This window comes from Sarcophilus harrisii, chromosome 3, assembly GCF_902635505.1.
Source record: "Sarcophilus harrisii chromosome 3, mSarHar1.11, whole genome shotgun sequence".
NCBI classification, from domain to species: Eukaryota; Metazoa; Chordata; class Mammalia; order Dasyuromorphia; family Dasyuridae; genus Sarcophilus; species Sarcophilus harrisii.
The window spans coordinates 72,838,737-72,858,719 of record NC_045428.1 but is presented as its reverse complement, the minus strand read 5'-3'; positions in this window follow the sequence as shown (position 1 = coordinate 72,858,719).

Below are 19,983 nucleotides of genomic sequence, written 5' to 3'. Positions count from 1 at the left end.
TGAAGTATAGATTATTCCTTAAGATTCCAAGGATTTACAGGCCTACAATGCCTGTTTTGCTACAAGCACATTGCTTTCCCTACTCCCATGGATTCCAATCAGGTTTCTCTAAGTGTGTCATTCATCTCCTGTTGGAATTTTTACAAATTGTTAAGCCATTGGAGTTGATAGAGACAATAATTATCTAATTTGGCATGGTTCAATATGATTGATTTGATCTTAGAAGGAGATATTTTGGGCCAGAACTTGAAACAAGGGACTAAGTACAACTGATAGAAACGATGCTTGTGTTCACACCTTTAGAGAGCTCATAAGTATCTAAGTACTCAATGGAGTTCACAAGTTTGGGAGATTTCAGGGTTTAGAAAGAGATATCTGAATTCACACCTCCCTTAGTGCCAGAGAGCATACTGGGAGTTATCCCACAATCCATCTCTCGGAGAAATAGCATAAATACAGCTCCAGTGAGCCACTTGAGAGAGTTACTTGGGAACATTCCCAGGGGTTGGAGAGGAGCACTCTGGAAGGAAGCCTACAAGCCCTATCTTTGAGGCAAGAGAGATTCTTTGTATCTTCTACCTTAGTGCTGGCTGGAGTCGGAAGGACAAACCTTGGGATTTGGAGACATTCGGGCGGGGCTCTTAGAACCAAGAGGAGAGATAGGCCTGAGCTAACTGAGCTATATTGAAGGACACAATAAAAGACCTAAACTTTTACCAGCTGGCTGCGATTTTGGAGTAATTATTTATTTCAACTGAGACTAAGGCTGTCTCCAGAAATCCTCTCCAAGAAACCTGCTTTCTCCCAGAGAGAACTATTATTATTATTTTAAAGAAGAGAAAAACACCAACAATCTCCCACATGGACACTGTAGGTGGGAGAGTGTGACCGAGGTTTAGGGGTAGACAGTTATTTCTGTTCTTTATTGAGACATTCCTGTATTTTCATTGACAAATGTTAGGATTATTACTGCTTTTTACTTCAACTGAGAACATTTTATGACTAATGTTTCTTTTGCCTCATGGTTTTGTTAATATTTTATATTTATGAATTAATAGCTTCCTGGTGAATTATTTTATGTAAATAGGAGGCATGCTGTGAAGTCTCAACTACAAAATTGTAGAGTACGGGCTTGCTCCCTGCAGGGTCTCTGGGTCAGCCAGAGTCAGTATAAATTAAAGCCTTGGTCTTTAAGGGGAGAAATGAAGGAGGCAGACAAGCAAAATCCTGGATTCTAGAGTACAGAGTCACCAGCCTCTCTTCTTGTCCTGCAGCCAAGTGCCTCTGCCTCTCTCTCTCTACCCTCTAATCCCTGCCTAAAATATTTTAACACCAAATGTTCAGCAAGCACCAAAGGTGAGAAGAGCCATTCATCCAAATATATGCTACTAGAGTCATTGTCTCACATAGAACAGGTAATTAGCCTTAAGTACTCCATTGTCTGATTCAAGCATATCTTTTTGGAGTTTCAGCCCTCTACACAAAATGGTAAATAATGAGAGCTATCTTTCTCAAACTAGGGTTACTCTTAGAATCCTAAGAGAATTCTATGTCATAACACTGTTGTGATTGGATCTTCTTGGAAATCCCAGACCTATTAGAATGAGTGCAGTTTGGGATGAGTGAACCAATTCACAAAGTAAAGAATTAGGGGTTCAAAAATACATGCCAGCAGCTACACCCAAAGAAAGAACACTAAGAAATGAATGTAAACTGCTTGCATTTTTGTTCTTCTTCCCAGGTTATTTATACCTTCTAAATCCGATTCTCCCTGAGCAACAAGAAAACTGTTTGGTTCTGCACACATATATTGTATCCAAGATCTACTGTAATCTATTTTAACATGTATAGGACTTCTTGCCATCTGGGGGAGAGGGTGGAGGGAGGGAGGGGAAAAATTGGAACAGAAGTGAGTGCAAGGGATAATGTTGTAAAAAATTACCCTGGCATGGGTTCTGTCAATAAAAAGTTATTTAAAAAAAATAAATAAAGGGTTGAGAAGGTTAAAAAAAAAAATACATGCCAGATATGACATCACACACACACAATATCTTTGGGTAGCCCCTCTAATTGGACCTCAAAAGTTAGTCACCTAGGGAATAACTACCTCAGATTCACGGTATGCTCATCTGTATTTAGGGAAGGGTCCTCATTCCTAAAACTATAGTTCATGAGTCCCCACCAATGTATTTACATTTTCATAGTTAGCCAGGTTTTTAAAAAAAAAATAACAGTTATTAAAGTAACATAGTGAGAACTTTAGAAATAAAACAATTCACTATTAAACCTAGGGGGCATTGTTTTATGAATGCACACAAAATCAGTGGAAAGAGTGGATATACATGTAATTTGCAAACAGAGAAGTATATATATATATAGGAAACTCATTACTTGGACTAGATGATTCAATTAATTGGGAAACCCAGTCAAACCTTTCCCATATATAAAAAAATAATTTTTTTATTTTCTTTCTTTCTTCCTTCCTTCCTTCCTTCCTTCCTTCCTTCCTTCCTTCCTTCCTTCCTTCCTTCCTTCCTCTCTTTCTTTCTTTCTTTCTTTCTTTCTTTCTTTCTTTCTTTCTTTCTTTCTTTCTTTCTTCAATTGGGGTTAAGTGACTTAATAATTAATTGTAAGTATTAATGTCTGAGACCAGGTCCTTCTGCCTCCAAGGCCAGTACTCTATCCATTGCATCATCTAGCTGCCCCACAAATACAAGGAAATTTTTAGGGTGACATTAGAAGCTGATTTAAGTTTAAGAAAAGCCTTATATGGAAGGTGATCCTTGAGCTGAGTTTTGAGGAACACTAGGGATTCTAAGAGATTGAGGTAAATAGAGAATGCATTCCAGACGTGTGAGACAGGTTGTAGAAAGGCAAAGAGAAATGTTTTCAATGACAATTGATTTACATTGGTAAAATTTCTTACAAAATGGTGATATCCCATTTTTGGTTTTGTTTTTTTTTTCCCATTTCCTATTTTTCATATCAATATTTTGCTTAAATAGATCAAGTTAGTGCTACATTATGGGTAGCTAGGTGGCACAGTGGATAGAGTGCTAGGCCTAGAGCTGGGAAGGCTCATTTTTCTGAATTCAAATCTGACCTCAGACATGAACTTTGATTCTGTTGGCCTTAGTTTCCTCATGTGTAAAATGACTTGGAGAAGGAAATGGCAAATCACTCTAGTATTGTTGCCAAGAAAACCCAAAATAGGGTCATGAAGAGTTATACATGACTGAAAAAAGACTGAACAGAATTATATGCCTTATATCACTCTTCTTATTTCTTCTAATTTGAAATTGATTTTGATTTTTGCTCTAGAAATTGATGACCTGACCTGGTTACACAGAAAACTGATTGGAAATGGCTCATTTGTTATTACTCATGTTTACTCCCGAATGAAAGAATTTTTAAAAATATATATATTTTAAACAATTGATCCTTATTCCCATTTTTCATTAAAGTCACACAGGATATGTTGATTGAATACTAAGGATTTTATCTAGTCTTCTACAGATTTTATCTCCTCATTCTCTGCAGAATTTATTGGAACATAAACTCCATTTATCTTCATGATGGTCTTTTTGTAGATATTTATTATGAGCACTACAATCACAAAAACAGGTTTTTGGTTGCCCCTGAAAATACAGTAAAACCAACCCCTTCAATGCCTTTATTCATCTACTGAAGGAGCCTATGAACCATTCCTATATTTCGTTATAATTTTGTTTTGTCTTCTTTATCATTTATAAAGAAAATATCACTATTAAATGATTCAATCCTGTATTGTGTCAGTTTCCATAGTATTTTCATTCAAAGCTCCAACAGTTAAACTAATATTTACAATATGTCACAAAATTATGGTAGTGAGCTACCTCTGTCCCCTGTTTCTGGCACTCTGCTCCTATCACTAAAGAATTAGAAGGGGATTGCACAAAAAGGGGCCATACATTTTATGAATAGATTTAACTTCTGCATCAATATTTTTCACCTACAGAAGGAGATAAACAAAAGAATAGAAAACACCCTTAGAGAGAAAGGGAATGGCATTTATATAGGGCTTACTCTGAACCAGGTATTATACCAAGCACTTTTTACAATATTCTCTTATTTGATCTTTACAACAACACTGAGAGGTAGGTAGTACTATTATCCTCATTTTAATAGTTGAGAAAACAGGCAAACAGAGTTTGTGACTTGTCCAGAGTCACATAGCTTATAAAAATGTCTGACTCCAGGCTTGGTGCTCTATCCACTTCCCCGTCAGTTGCCTCACTGAAAAAGACTGTCCTCATTTTTCTAGTCAGGGAAAGACCAGTAGAAGCTTCCTTACTTTTATTACACTGGAAGTCAGGAAGCTATGAAACAAAAATCTGGCAGGATCTGAATGATCTGGAATTGTTTTCCTCATTGCTTACCTCTTGCCTTCTTTCCTGTGACCTTCTCATTGTAGGCTTCCACAAAAGGGCAGGAATGAGCAGCCAGAGACCAAAACACATGAAGATGTGCATGGACCAAGCCCAGTAGCAGCCCAAAGTTGCAGCTCCATGACAGCAAGATGACCAGAAACCAGAAACACACATGCATATGTATATGTAACCTATATGACCACAGCATTCTAAGCCTTTAAATTTTTGTGGGCAGTAAATTGAGAGAAAGGAGAACCAATGAAATGAGGGTTCATAAAGTACATACAGACAACAAATTTCACATTTTAAATATTTTGAAAAACATTCCACTTTATTCCCTAGATTAATTTTGGCCCCTACCAAGGAGGGTTAATCCAAGCCACTTGGGTGCTACCATGGTGACACTGTGGACTTGCAAGTGGCTTCAAGCAGCCTAAGTATAAATACTCTCTTGATCAATGGGAATACTGTAACTATTAGGTTGTCAGGGCTGGAGAGAAACTGACAAGGTTGACTTGACAGCTCAAGTAGAGTGCCACCTGATGGGCAATTTAAATTTTACTTACATTTGCTAGATAATGTGTTAACTTCCTGTTAATTGAGGAAGTTGATTGAGTTACACAACCAGAGAAGTGAAGAAGCTAGATGTATTGATATCCTAGCTGATTATTAAATTTGCAGTGTGAGCATTTATACCTCTATTGCTATAAAACAGGGCTTGATTTATTATTTTCTTGATTGTATAGATTTAAGAAAGTAATGGGGAAAATGTAAATAATGCAGTTTAAAGTTGAAAAGTGTATCTTGTATATGTGTCTGTCTATCTATCTATCATCTATCTATCTATCTATCATCTATCTCTCTATCTCTCTATCTATCTATCTATCTTTACAGAAAGCCAGCATACACTTGCACATAATCAAAGGGTTGCATATATATGTTGGGGGGAGAGAGAAGAGGGGAAAGAGTATCATGTGTCATATGTGGTTGTCATGGTCCCAAAAATTTATCACTCATTTTCCAGATTATTTGGGCAGCTAGGTAGTGCAGTGGATAGAGTAATAGACGAAGTCAGGAAGACTCATTTTCCTGAGTTAAAATCTGGCCGTAGACACTTACTTATTAGCTGAGCAAGTCATTTAACCCAGTTTGCCTTAGTTCCTCATCTATAAAATGAGCTGGAGAAGAAAATGTAAACCATTCTAGTATCTTTGCTAAGAAAATCCCAAATAGGATCATGAAAAGTCAGATACAACTGAACAACAACATAATGCTGCCATCTTACTGGTCATGAACTGTGTGTGATCTCCCCAGACAAGATATTAATCCTGGAAAATGGATAACAGTATTTCCTCTAGAACTTTATGTAATATATATCAATGACCAAGTGAAAAGGCCAAAGAAACTTAGAAATAATGTTGGCCAGCAAACACTAGATCTCCTTGCTGAGCATTGACAAAGCAACCAAGAACAATAACAATTTAGAATACAGTAAACTAATTTGTGAAACTTGTATGCAACACAACCACTAGATGGTAGCAGAGTAGTACATATTGGAATTCTATGACCATTTCATGAAATTTATCTTTGTCCTCATCTTTTGATTGTATTGGCTGTTCTTCAATCTTTGGTTTCCAATTTTTTCTACCAGACTGACCCGCTAATGAACTGAAAATCATTCTTAATCTAGGGATAAAATGGAAGACACTATATAATAGTTTCTCTGATTTATGAAAAGAATATTCAACCTTACTCTCTCGTTGGCTTCTCTACATTAGGAATATATTGCCACACAAATATCTGAATAAGTAAAGTACTCCAAATTTGAATAACTGAGGGATTTAGTCTTAGTTGTTCAAATCTGGACATTCTAATATGAGTGTGAGAAATGTATCATTATATATTTTAGTCATTCCTGGAAAAGGAATAGGCAGAGCAAGCAAATCCCCCTTGCCATACTGTGATGCCATTATTAAAATCCATTAAAAACCCTTGTAAATGGACTAAATTTTCAGAAAAGTAGCATGATGTGTGTGTCAGTCAGACAAGAAAATGTCACCCTAGGTTCTGTTAATAGATTTATAGGGGTAATAATCTCAAATTCTGGGTGCAGCATTTTAGGGAGGAAATTGATAAACATTTGGGGAGAGCAACCAGAATGAGGAAAGCTTTGGAGACTCTGCTACTTTAAAATCAGTTACAGAAAATGGGAGTACTTATCTTGAAGAAGATACTAACTTTTAGAGGGAGAGGTAATCATTGTTTTCAAATATCTGAAGAGCTATGGTATAGGAGAGGAATTGGTTATCTTTTGTTTGGCTTCAAACAGCCAACAAATAAAATTTCCCAAAGGCAGATTTTGGTTTGATATAAAGCAAAACTTCCCAACAGTTAAAATTGTCCTGGAGTGGAATAAACTGGTTTGGGAGGTGGTGAGATTGCCAGAGATTAATTAGCAGAAGACTGAGTGACTCTCTTAATAGTATTATAGAGGAAATTCCTCTTCACTTGTGGAATGGATTACACAGTAACTGAAGTCTTTTTTAATTGTGGTTTTGTAATCTTGTGGATTTTCTCCCTTCTCTTCTTTCTCTCTCTTCCTCTTCTTTCTAATTCTTTTTCTTCTCTTCTAGTTGTTCTTTTTTTTCTAGTTCTTCTACTAGTTCTAGTTCTTTTTTTAATTCTTCTCCTGCTCCTCCTCCTTCTTGTCATTTTTGGGTTGTGAATAATATTAATATAAGGTTCAAGTGCAAATCTTCCACATGTCAATAAATGTTTACCACCCTAAAAACAAATTGATTACAAATAATATATCCCAACTCAATGAAACAATAACATGTGATTCTGTGTCTTCAAAAATAATTAAGATAGTTATAGTTTTTACTTTAACAAGTGAATAGTACTCTCCTTTATGGCATTCGTGCAGTCAAGGAGATATCAATGTGCACTTTACATTTCTCCTTCTTTCATTCTTAACTGCATTTTTCTTTAGGAGATTATCAATTGCCTGTCCTACTACAAACACTCTGATTTAAGATTGAGCTTGCCAGTCATTGCTACATTAGGTAGAGAAATGAAATGTTTATGAAGTAATCTATATTGTACTTCTGATCCACAGATTTTGGTATTAGAAAGCTCAATTTAATGTTCCAATAAAGTGCAACCTAATATATACTATACCAATTAATCTGGGAGACTGATGTAGGAGCAATGGCTGGTGTGTTCTGTTGCATATCAGACTTTCTAAAGCATAATCATGTGGGTAAAGTAATAGAATTGCATTTTATAGCCCAAGATAAATCAAGAATAATAGGTCATTCTATTGAGAAAGCTTTTTTTTACCCAATTATAGATTTGAAACACATATATTTCTAAATAAATCAGGTTTCATGACTAAAAGAAAGAAAATTGAGAGCTACTTTGAATGTCATTAAAAGCAGAATCTGAAGAAGATAATTTACACATCTTTTAAAATTCAAGAATCACCATGTATGGAATGTAAAAACACAATAGAGAACTTGGTTGGGACCAACTTTTTCAGACATTCTTAGGCAAATCTTCTGATTTTTGGTATACATTTTTAAACAGACTATTCAACAGTATTCCTGATTGGTTCCTAAGAGCTTACCAAATTAGAATGCTACCTTTAGATTTGTCAATAATACTAGAAACACTGGAAAGGACCTATGTTTTCAGGGGTGTGAGTCTTTCTTCCATCTATTCAAACTGAAACATTTCCAAGAATTTACTGAAGTATCTTCATGAGTTTATGGGGTCCAAAAATGTTATCCTCTAGTGGTCAATTTTTCTGATATCAATTCTGTATAAGTATAGAAATTTGGGTTAATTACTTCAGTTGAATACTAACTGGAAATTACTGACACAATAAAATGTGACTACAATTCATTCAATTTAAAGCCTGAAATATTCAGTCTTTATTTGAGTATTGCATTACTTAATTCTAGCTGTTGGAAACTTTAAAGATTTAAAATGTCCATGAGTTGCCCAGGTCACTGCTAGTAGTTGAAGGTGAGCTTGAAGGTCTACAGAAAATAGAACCAGTAGGTCATTTATGACAATTGTTGATATGTTAAAAAAAATTAATATGCTATGTTTAATATCATATGTTAAGAATTTAAAATACAGAAATATTGTACAAGATGTTCAGGATGGACTACAACTCTGGTATGAGAACTTGTCAAATTTTTCATGTCTTCTTTTTCCACTTTTGTTGTTTGCATGACACTTGGCTCCAAGAAACTGTAGCATGCAAAGTGGCCATACCCTGTTAAACCAGGATGAGGATAGCCAACTTGCTTCAGATCCATCAGTGAGTTAGTAAGAAGTTTATCTCTCAAATGTGCCGACTTTTGTCACTCCATGATGTCACTGATCTTTGAAATGAAAGATGAATAACTGACTTTGTTCTTCTTATCCCTTCCTCTTGGAATTCCTAGCCTCATTCCAAATGCCATCTCCTACATAGTTCTTTTTTGATCTCTCTCTACGCATAACTATTGTCCCTTTTCTCCTCCCCCCAAATTATCTTGCCTTTTATTTTATATGTTTTATAGATATAATATGATTATGTTTTCCTCAATTGGAGTTCAACTATTTGGCATAAAGATTGTCATTTTTATCTTTATATCCCTAGTGTCTAGCATAATTCATAATGGACGCTCAAGAACACTTATTGATTAATTGATTGAAGTGGAAGAATTTTGTGAACAAGTTCAGAAAGGTTTTGCTCAGAAAGAAAGGCATGCTTAAGTCTACCTCCTCCTCCATTGTCTTACCAGTCCATTCTCTCCATAAGAGAGTTAGCAAAAAAGATAGCAAAACAAATGAGACCTATTGTCTCCCTTGACATGTTATTAATTTCCTATTGATGAATATTGATAAAAATGATCACATTTTCTAAAAAATACAAAGCAATTGACAAGTTAAATTAGCTCTTTACTTCTGTCACATCTGTCAAACAGAGGTGGCAAGCCCTTTTATCCAAATTTCTCAGTTGGGGAGGCCTAAAAAGAAGGTTAAGTTGATGACAGAGTTGAATTTACTCTGATGTGATTTGTTGTTCTATCCTATAGCTAGACCCAGCTACTGAAAACATCATCACCAACAAAAACCCCATTCTCACTTAAGTCTAGAAGGTGAGAGGTATTAGAAATCACTTAGTTTAATCTCTTTCTTTACAGATGAGAAAACAGGTTTGGAGAAATTAGTTGCTTGTTTGAAGTAGTACAATTAGTTACTGTCACATCCCATTTTTCAGATGCCTTACCCAGCTTTCTTCGTATTAGTACATGTCTCACCTATGTGACAGACACACTTTCAAAAATTATGTTAAACAACTACTAAACTTATGAAAGTATAATTTTTTGACTTTAGAAATTTTTTGTCTTTAGAAAATGGTCATCTTTTGGAATGTTTTAAATAACAAAAATCTTCTTTAAAATGAGCTACAATAAAAGACTAAATTACACATACTGCTCCCCACCCACCCACAATTTCTACAAGAGGTATTTCCTAATTTCCCCCAGATGTTTGTGCTGTCCCAATTACTTTGCATTTTTTTTTGTATATTTAGTTGCAGATAAAAATCTCATTAATATGAACATTGCACCTCACCCAGCCCCAATCTGATGTTATTTTCACTATCTGTCTTCTTCCAGATGAAGCCACACAGACTTGAAATTAGAAAGGTTATTAAGTGCCCACTGTGTTAAGCTCTAGGTTATACAAAGACTGAAAATGGAGACAGTTTTTGTCTTCCATAAGTTTACATCCTACTCAGGAGAATACAGTGCTCTCACAGACAAATAAATATCAGACATATAAAATAAATGCAAAATAATTGGGATGGTACTAACATCTGGGGGAATTAGGAAAGATGTCTTGTAGAAAGTATTAGATCTGAAACTGGCAGGTCCCAAATCTGGAAGGAAATCTGGAGGTCCCAAAAGATGGAAATGATGAAAAATGCATTTCAGGTAGGAGGGATCACCTACTTAAAGGCACAGAAATTAGACAAGGAAGGACTTGGACAAGGAACAGCATATAGGTCTTTTTGGTTAGAGTCTAGCATGCTTAAGAGGGAATACCTGTTTAATCATCCTAGAACTACAGGCTGAACTTTTTAGTAAAGGACTTTAATGTCAAACACAAGAATTTGGATTTTATTCTGTGGGTAAAAGAAAGCCATTGAAGACCCTTTGACAAGAAAGTGAAAAAAACATTAGATCTGTGTTTTAGGAATGTCAATTGGGCAGTTATGTGGCAAGTCGATTCAGAGGAATGAGGCTGGATACAGGAAGACAAATTTGGAAGCTACTGCAATAGTCTAGGTAAAAGATAATTAAGGTCTTAATTATGTTAATTGTGGTAGAATGTTAATTAGGTTGGATATGAGAGTCAATAAGATATGGAAACTAACTGGTAGTAATGGGCAGCAAATGAAAATGAAGGGTCAAAAATGCCTCCTGATTTATAGTTATCCACTAGAAAATAGTGGGGTCTTCAACAGAAATAAATAGTTGCAGCAATAGAGTGGATCCCACACACTCTTTTCTAAGGGAGATTTTAATTTTTTCCAGAAGGGAAAGCAGAAGCTTAAGATTGGGCATCACCACTTTGTCCTCAGAGAGAAAGGGTACCAGCTTAGAATTATCTCAGTCTGCTCTATTATTATTCTTTTAGAAAACATGTTTGGTTTTGAGATAACTTTTGATAACTTTGCCATTTTGGAGGGAAGGGAGGACCTCAAACTCTTTATCCAAGGGTTGACCCTTTTGCCACCTAATACCAGTTTCACATTGAACACATATAGCAAATAGCAAAGAAGCCCATTTATCCAAATGAAAGAAAAATAGAAAACATAGGTTTATGATGGAGAACATAATACCAAACAATACAAAGTAAAGGAGCTCTTGCATTGGGAGATAACTCAATACACCTAAGAGAGTGTTTTTGATCTCATCCAAAGTGAAATTCTCCAAAGTCTCTAGAGTAGCAAGCAGGGAATAAGAGACAGGTTCCAGAATTCCCCAACCAAAGGAACTCTAAGCCTTTCCCTCCATTCCTAAATAAGGAGCAAGCTAATTTGTGCCAAAGGAAGATTCAGGAAGCTTCATTATGATTATATAAGTGGTTTAATAATAATAATAATAATGGATTACTTGCATAGGGGCTGTCTGGGGACAGCTACCACACAATTCATTGGATCTCCGATCCCTTCCATGCCCTCTGGGATGATGACATGATTGTTCAGTGGATCCCTACCCCAGCCCCAAAAGTCCAATGATAATTATAGAAATCATACAAAGGAAGGAAGGGCTGCAAAGAATCATTGCAAATATCATTGTGGATTTGCACTATGCTTAACAAACCTGGATTCCCAGGGCTGGAGCATCATGCCAGCATTGTTGGATGAGTGCTAGATACCATGTTTATGTGGTAAATACAGTGAAAATTATATTCTGGTCACAGTGTCCTTGTTGTAGCTTATATCTGTTTACTATATCCTTGTTATAGCTTTCAACCTAATAGGGACCCCACAAGATAATGTGCTGGTCAGTTTGAGTCAATTCCTAGATATATACAAGGTTATTTGGTTAACAGTGTCCTTGTAATAGCTTTCAGCCCACTTTGGAATGGCTTTCACCCCATAGGATGGGTTTCATCAATTGGGATCCCATATAAGGACATAATGGAGACTGCTAGCTCTCCCTCATGTTTTCTTTAAGTCATTTCCTTCAGCTACCTGAAATAGGGTTAGCCTCTTCCATTTTCCTTCTCAAAGTTGGAAGCCAGGACCATCTGAAGCAACTCAAGGTCTTGAAAAAAGCTTGATGAGACCCCAAAAAGGAGCTCAAAGGAGACTGATAGGTAAAAGCTTGAACTCTCTCATATCTCACAAATTTGACCACACTCCTAATCCAAGGCATAAACTTCATTTCCACCAATAAGGAGAGTTCCATAAGAATGGGATCCTGGGTCACATAAGGAAATTAGGAAAAGGAGGATAGGTTTGGGAGAAAAGATATTTAGTTCTCTTGGTATATGCTGAATATGAGATGTCTATGAGAGCTCCTCTTGGAGATGTCCAAAAGGAATCTGCTGTCATGGGGTTCTTAAGGTTAATACAAAGATCTGGCAATTGTTTGAATAGAGATGATAAATAAACTATGGGACCTGATGAAATAGCAACAGGGTGGAGAGGGAAAAGAGAGGAGAGGAATAGAGCCATATCATGCATTAAGATGGCTATAATACGGCTAATGATCTTGCAGAGAAGACAGAAAAGGTTTGACTAATCAAATATGAAGAGAATCATTACAGAGAACAATCATGAAAATCCAGGAAGGAGAGAGAATTCAAAAATAGTCTGTGGCTGGCATTGTTCAATACTACAGAAAGATCAAGAAACCTGATGATTGATAAAAGGACTCCTAAAGGAGAAATAAAAAAAGACTTGGTGAAAGTTGGAGAAGACAGTTTCAATCACATATTGCTAATGGAAGCTCAGTTTCAAGGGTTTGAGAACTGAGTTAAAGATGAGAAAATAGAAGAAATGAGTGTAGTTATTTTGTTTTAGAAGTTGGCTATTCTAAATTCATGTTATTTTATTTCAACCAAGCCTTAAATGCTTCATGACAATCTCTTTTTTTCTTCCCTAATTGACTTTATTTTTCTCCTTTCCATTGCTGTGCCAAATCTTCTTTCCTTTTGAGCCTATTTTGTCTCTTCTTTTTCAGCAGAGAATGTCACCTTTTAGTTTACTGAAAAAATTAAGGTGGTTTGCAAAGAGTTACCTTCTTCTTCTATCCCAGCTATGTATTTCCTTCCCTCACTCACTAGAGGAAGGAAAAGGAAGAGTCATGAGTGAAAGGGACTGGAGGAAAAATTCCTGTTCCATCCTACTCCAGGAGATAGAGGCAGGGCAGTCTTATAAGGTTTTCAACTTTGCCACTTTTTGATTTGAAAAGAAAATAAGGAGGCAGAGACACACCACTAGCTTTCACACTGATGCCCAGAGACATTGTATTCTATGTTTGCTATATTTTTAGATTTTATCTGTCAGTGACAGGCTCCCAAATCTAAATAATTGAATGACATATTGATCAGAAAAATTCCCATCAAAATGAAACCTCCATTGCTTCTGATTTATTTAATAATACCATGTAAAGGCAACCCTGGGGTCAGGAAGAAAAATCTCTTACTTCTGATATATACTACCTGTGATCCTAGCAAGTCACCTAACCTCATCCTCCAGATATCCATAATGCTGAAAATTGCATAAGGTCATTTTTAGGATCTGTTTCCTTAAATGTAAAAGTAAAAGGTTAAGAATTTAGTTTCTGTGATTTTTTTAAAGGAAAAAACACAATTCTCTACTTTTGAATTATGTATGATATTTTCCTCTCTCCTTTGCCAAAGACCCAGGGAAATCACAATGGCATTATCTAAGAACAGAAAAATGGGCCATGATTTTCTGCTCTTCCCTTTATATACCACAGGGAGGCATTAGAGACCAGTTCAATTTGATTTTGTCTGTTCAAGTATGTTGCCCTTGAAATTCTTGTTGGGACCAAAAGTTTTTTTTGTTCCTTTTCTGAAATGATTCCCGTGTAATGTTTGATTGTCATGGAATAGAAAACAGTTGTTTTTATCTATTAAGGCTAATCCCTTCTGGCTCAAGGTCAGGGGTAGATTGAGTAATTGGAAGACTATAAGGACACATATGAAAGTCTAATCAGTTTAAAAAAAAAAGATTTCTGAAAAAAAAAATGTTTTGTGTATTAACACCAAATTATTATGTTCTTCACTTAGAAAAGACCTTTTGTCTTAAATGTAAAGAAAACTATCCAGAGGTTTAAAAAAAGTGCTCATTGTAGTTTTGAAAATGAATTGAATAACCCCCAAGAAACACACAATTCTGAACAGCTGGTTGCACATAAAATATAAGCATTATTCTTATGTCACACATACCCATCCACATGCAGATTTAAGAGTAAAGACCAGGAGATCTGCATTTCCATCCCATTTCTGATATCATGTATTGACATAATCCTGAATAAGTCACATCATTTCTCTCTTCCATAAAATGCAGAGAATACCAAATATACTATTATTTCTATTTGTCCTAATTAGTTAATTGAAAGCTAAACACAAAGAAATTATGTCCCTCTATGTTTTATAAAACAGTTAGCACACTATTGTTTACATAATGAGCAAGCTTAGTATGTGAAACATATAGCTGTGTTTTGTTTATTTGAATTCAAGATTTGCTATTTATGAGAAGCTCTTTGACATATGCATAATTACTTTCTTGTACTCCACATCCTTTATATTAAGATGGAGAAATATTCATGTATAGCATTTAATGACTTGAGAAGTAGCAAAATTGAGAAGGACCATGATATAGTAAACTAAGGACTGGCTTTGTCAGGAAGGCTTGGATTCAAATCCTGCCTTTGAAATAGATTGTTTTTGTAACCATTGGCAAATGATTTACTCTTCCAGTGGCCTAGGCAATTCTAAGATAGTAAGTTGTAGAGTAGGTGCTGATAGGCCGTGATAGAGAGAATTTCCACACTGGAAGTAGTCTACAGCAATGAAATCAGAGGCCTGGGTATTCCAAATAACCGCATAACAAGGGGAAGTTCAGACCAGCGTAAAAGAATATATAATTTATTAGCTGAATATAGGCCATTTTCCTGTATAGATATGTAGGTGAATCTATCCTTACATGGGCACTGGAGGAGCAAAGCTGAATGAGTGAAAATCAACGTCTATATGCTTCCCAGGGGGGAGGTCTGGGAAAGCTATTTTAAAATGTGATTTCGGCATAAGCTATCAAATGATTATCCAACTTGGGCTACTAGTCACAGACCTTTTTCACACAGGCTGCCTGTCTGGATTTCTGCCTATGTGCCAGGAAGCAACCCCAGCTTGACAATGCCTGTTTGAGTTCCTTTTAAGTTGATTTAGGATTTACATTTAAAAATCATTAGATTGTATTATTTGATAAATTTCTTAAAAGTTCCCATTTTTCACTGTCTTATTGCCTTTTCAATTTAACATTTAACAACAAAGTAAAAACATACTAGACAGAGACATGAGTCAAGAATTTAAATAATTGTAAATTTGATTCAGATTACTTGAATTCAGGTATCAAAGAGATGATCGGTATGTCTTTCAAACTTGGATTAAATATTTTGAAAACAGCTCTTCTATGAATTGGTAGAAATCTTCAATAATTGGGATGCAAAAAGTACTGGGTTAGAATTTCAACTACTAGTGTAGTCTTATGCTCCTTTTTAAGAGTTGTATTATTTATTGTCATTATGTAGATATCTTATGATGTTAGAGCTGGAAGGGACCTTACTCCTGTCTACTCATTTTATAGTTGAAGCAGCTGATAGAGAGAGAGGTAAATGATTTGCTTATGGCCAAAATCTGGTGAAAGGGAGATTTGGGAACAGAAAGCAGGCCTTTTGATTCCTAGTCCAATTATCCTTTTACTGTACTATACTGTGAAACTTAAAATAGCATTATTGGAATTGCCTAGAGAATGCTTGATATTTTAGACCTTTTCTATCTTCCCAAGCCTTCAATTATAACCCTTACCCTTTTGGATCCATAACTATGAAATATGTCGCCTGAAGCAAAAACAGTTAGTGCATTCAGTGACAACACAGAAGATTATTGGATGGGATCAAGTACAATTAAACATTGCTAAGGGTGATTGTACTACATTGTAGCACAATTTGATGGAGGACCAAAAGGTGAGGAACAAGAATACTGGTCAATCATCATAAGGAAGAAATGATGCTTGAACTTCCTCAACTCTCTTCTTCACCTCTCAAAAACTCCCTATCTTTCTAACCTTCTATCACCTCATTCTTAAAGGGAAGCTTCCTTCTTACCAAAACTAATTCCTCTATATGTATCTTCTCTCTCATCCCTTTTTTAAAATTTTTTTTCACTTTATCAATCATTTCATCTCTTGGATGTATTTTTAATCTCTCCTCTATTATTTCCCCTAGGCCTATAATCACATTCAGGTTTCCTGTTTCTTTAAGAAACCCAAACAAAAATCCTCATTTTAAAATAAAGACATGTAAATAATTGGAGAAATAGTAATTGCTAGTGAATAAGCCAAGTTAATAAGATAAAAATGATAATATTGCTAAATTCATTTATATTCAATGTCATATCACTCAGACTATCAAAGGACTACTCTATAGAACTAGAATAAAATAACTCAGATTCATTAGAAAGAACAAAAAGCTCAAGAATCTGAAGGGCAGTAATGAAATAAAATGCATAGAAAGGGAAATTGGACCTAGATTTAAAACTACACTCAAAAGCAGTAATTATCAAAATAATTTGGTACTAATTAAAAAAGAAAGATTGATCAGTTATCTGGCAAAAATGAGATTAAGAGTAATATTTCACACCATATACTAAAGTAAACTCCAAATGTATACACACATAGATATAAAAAAAAATAATTTAAATGAGATTCATTTCTAAGATATACAAGGATGCTATATGTATAAGGATAAAAACCCATACCTAATAAATAAATGGTCAAAAGATATAAATACGTCATTTTCAGAGGAAAAGACAAAAGCTTTCTGTGAGCATATGAAAAAATATTAACATCACTAATAATATGAGAAATTCAAATTAAAGCAAATCTGAGGTTCTACTTCATACTTATTAGACTGTCAAAATTGACAAACAGAAAAATGATAAATATGGAGGGGCTATGGGAAAAAAAACCTATTGGTGGAGTTGTGAATTGTTCCAGCTGTTCTGAAAAGCAATTTGAAATTATACTCCTAAAGCAACTAAGCAACTTAACCCAGCAATATCACTACTAGGCCAAAGAAATCAAAGAAAGAGAAGAAGGTTCCATGTGTACAAAAATATTTATAAGAATTCTTTTTGTAATGGCAAAGATATTAAGCTAAAATTTGAAGAATAGCTGAACTAATTATGGTATTTTGCTTTAATGGCATGCCATAAAATTTCAGAGAAAACTGGAAGGACTTCCAAGAACTGATACAGAATTAAATGAACAGAACCAGAAGAACAGTTTATTCTATAACAATGACATTGTAAAAGACAATTCTGAACAATTCTGAAAGACGTAAGAAACTGATCCACACAATAGTCAATTATGATTGGACTATTGATAAAGAATTGTTCCTCACCTTAGTGATATAATTGATATGTGACAGAGTTGATGGAGTCAGTATGCAGAATGAGACATGCATTTTCAGACATGATCAATGTGGGAATTGGTTTTACTTGACTGCACATTTGTTTTAAGGAATCTGTTCTTTTTTTTTTTTTCTTTCCCTCTGGGGTATAGGGAACAATTGGAGGGAAAAATTAATGCTTGATAATTGAAAAATATTTAATCTAAAAATAAAAAAAAAATGACTCTTCCAAACTTCTTCCTCTAGGCTCCTTCATTTCCTCATGCTATCATCTTGCCTTTAACTGTCTAATTCCTAAAAAAAGTAGTCTAAACTCACCCCAACTTTCTTTCTAGTCCTCTTAATTTCTTGCATTATTGTTAATGACATCCTCATTACCAAATCAAATGACATTTTTTTTCTGTCTTCATCCTTCTTAATCTCTATGTGGCATTTGCCATAATAGGCCTCCTCATTCCTCCTTTTTCATTAGCTCTCCTCCATTGCCTCCTCTTTTATATCTCTGACCAATTATTTATCTTTCAAAGACTTACTCATCTTCCTTCTATCACAAAAACACAGGTTTCTCCAGGATTCAATCCCATGTCTTATGTTCTCCCCTTTTCTTCTGCTTCTTGGTCATCTCAAACAATTTCATGGCTTCCTTTATTAACTCCATACTTATGATTCACTTCATTTTTCTGGCTTTATGGCATTGAATATATAAACTTCATATTTATTTTCTAAATAGATTCAGATTTACATATCATAAAATCATAGCAAGCTAGAACTAAAAAGGAATAAACATTTATAGAATTGCTTCTATATGCCTAGTACTGTGTGCTTTTATAAATATTATATCATTTTATCTTCACAGAAACCCTGAAAAGCACATACTATTATTATTCTCATTTTTCATTTAAGGAAAGTGAGGCAAACAGAAATTAAAATATTTTCTCAAGGTCACATAGTTTATAAGGCCAAATTGTTCTCTTGTTCTCTGCTGCTCATCTTTTTTACTTTATTCTTTTTCCCCCTTTCCCTCCCTCCACCCCCACCACTACCCTCAAGCAAGCTATAGTTAAGAAAGGATATATTTATATATACAAATGTAGATATACACATGCACACATTCCACCACACACATATCTTTTCCTATTCCTGCTGACTCTTTGCTTTAATACTGTTCCTAACTTGCTTTGCTATTATTTAACCTCCCCCCACCCATGGATCCCTCCCTTGTCTTCTTTTCTCATCCTTTGCTTCCCGGTCTGCTCATCCTTGCCCCCTTATTTCTTTATAGATTAAGAAGGATGCTGTACCTTTCATGGTATATATGAAGAGTTGCCTACTTAACCAATCCTGATATGAGTATGTTTTCAGAACTACCAGCCCTCCTTTATCTGTAATGCCTATGTGTCTGTTGTTCCTCTGCATCTCATTTGTATAACATAATTATTATGTTTACTTTAATTCTACCCCAATCTTTCTTTTGAGCTGCCCTAATATTGATGTCAATCTTAAAATATAAGGTATACATTTTTCATGAAAAAACAAACAAACAAACAATTTGTCCATGTTGAGTTCCTTGGAATTGATCTTTGATATTGTCTCTTATATGTTACATTTTCTTTTAAGTTTTGGTTTGATTGATAGAAAGTCCTGAAAATCTGCAAGTTTATTAAATGTCCATTTTTCCTCATTCAATAACACAGATAATTTTGCTGGATATGCTATTTTCGGCCACAGGTCTAGTTCTTTTGATTGTCAGTAGATATGATTCCAGGACCTGCAATTTTTTATTGTGGCTGCTGCTAAATCCTGTATAATTCTAACTGTAGCTCCAGCATACTTGAATTTTTTTTTTTTTCTTGTTTCTTGTAAAATTTTTTCTTTGATCTGGGGTTTCAAAATGTGACAATTGTTTTCTCTCTGGATGCAGATGACTCTCTTCATCACAAGTCTATTGAAATTGGCCTGAATCATCTCATTGTTGAAAAGAGCTCACTCCATCACAATTGATCATTGGATAATCTTGTTATTGTATACAATGATCTCTTGGTTCTGCTTACTTCACTTTTCATCAGTTCATGTAAGTCTTTCCAGGTTTTTTGAAATCACCCTGTTCATCATTTCTTATAGAACAATAATATTCCATAACATTTATGTACCATAACTTATTCAACCATTCCCCAACTGATGGGTCTCCACTCAATTTCTAATTTTTTCCACTTCAAAAAGGGCTGCATAGCATTTCTTGTAATGGGCATTTGTTGTATGCTCAGATCATCTAACTTAGAGGCACCCATGTGGGAGACACTAAGGACCTGCTTCCAACCTGCTTCTTTGTGCTAGAT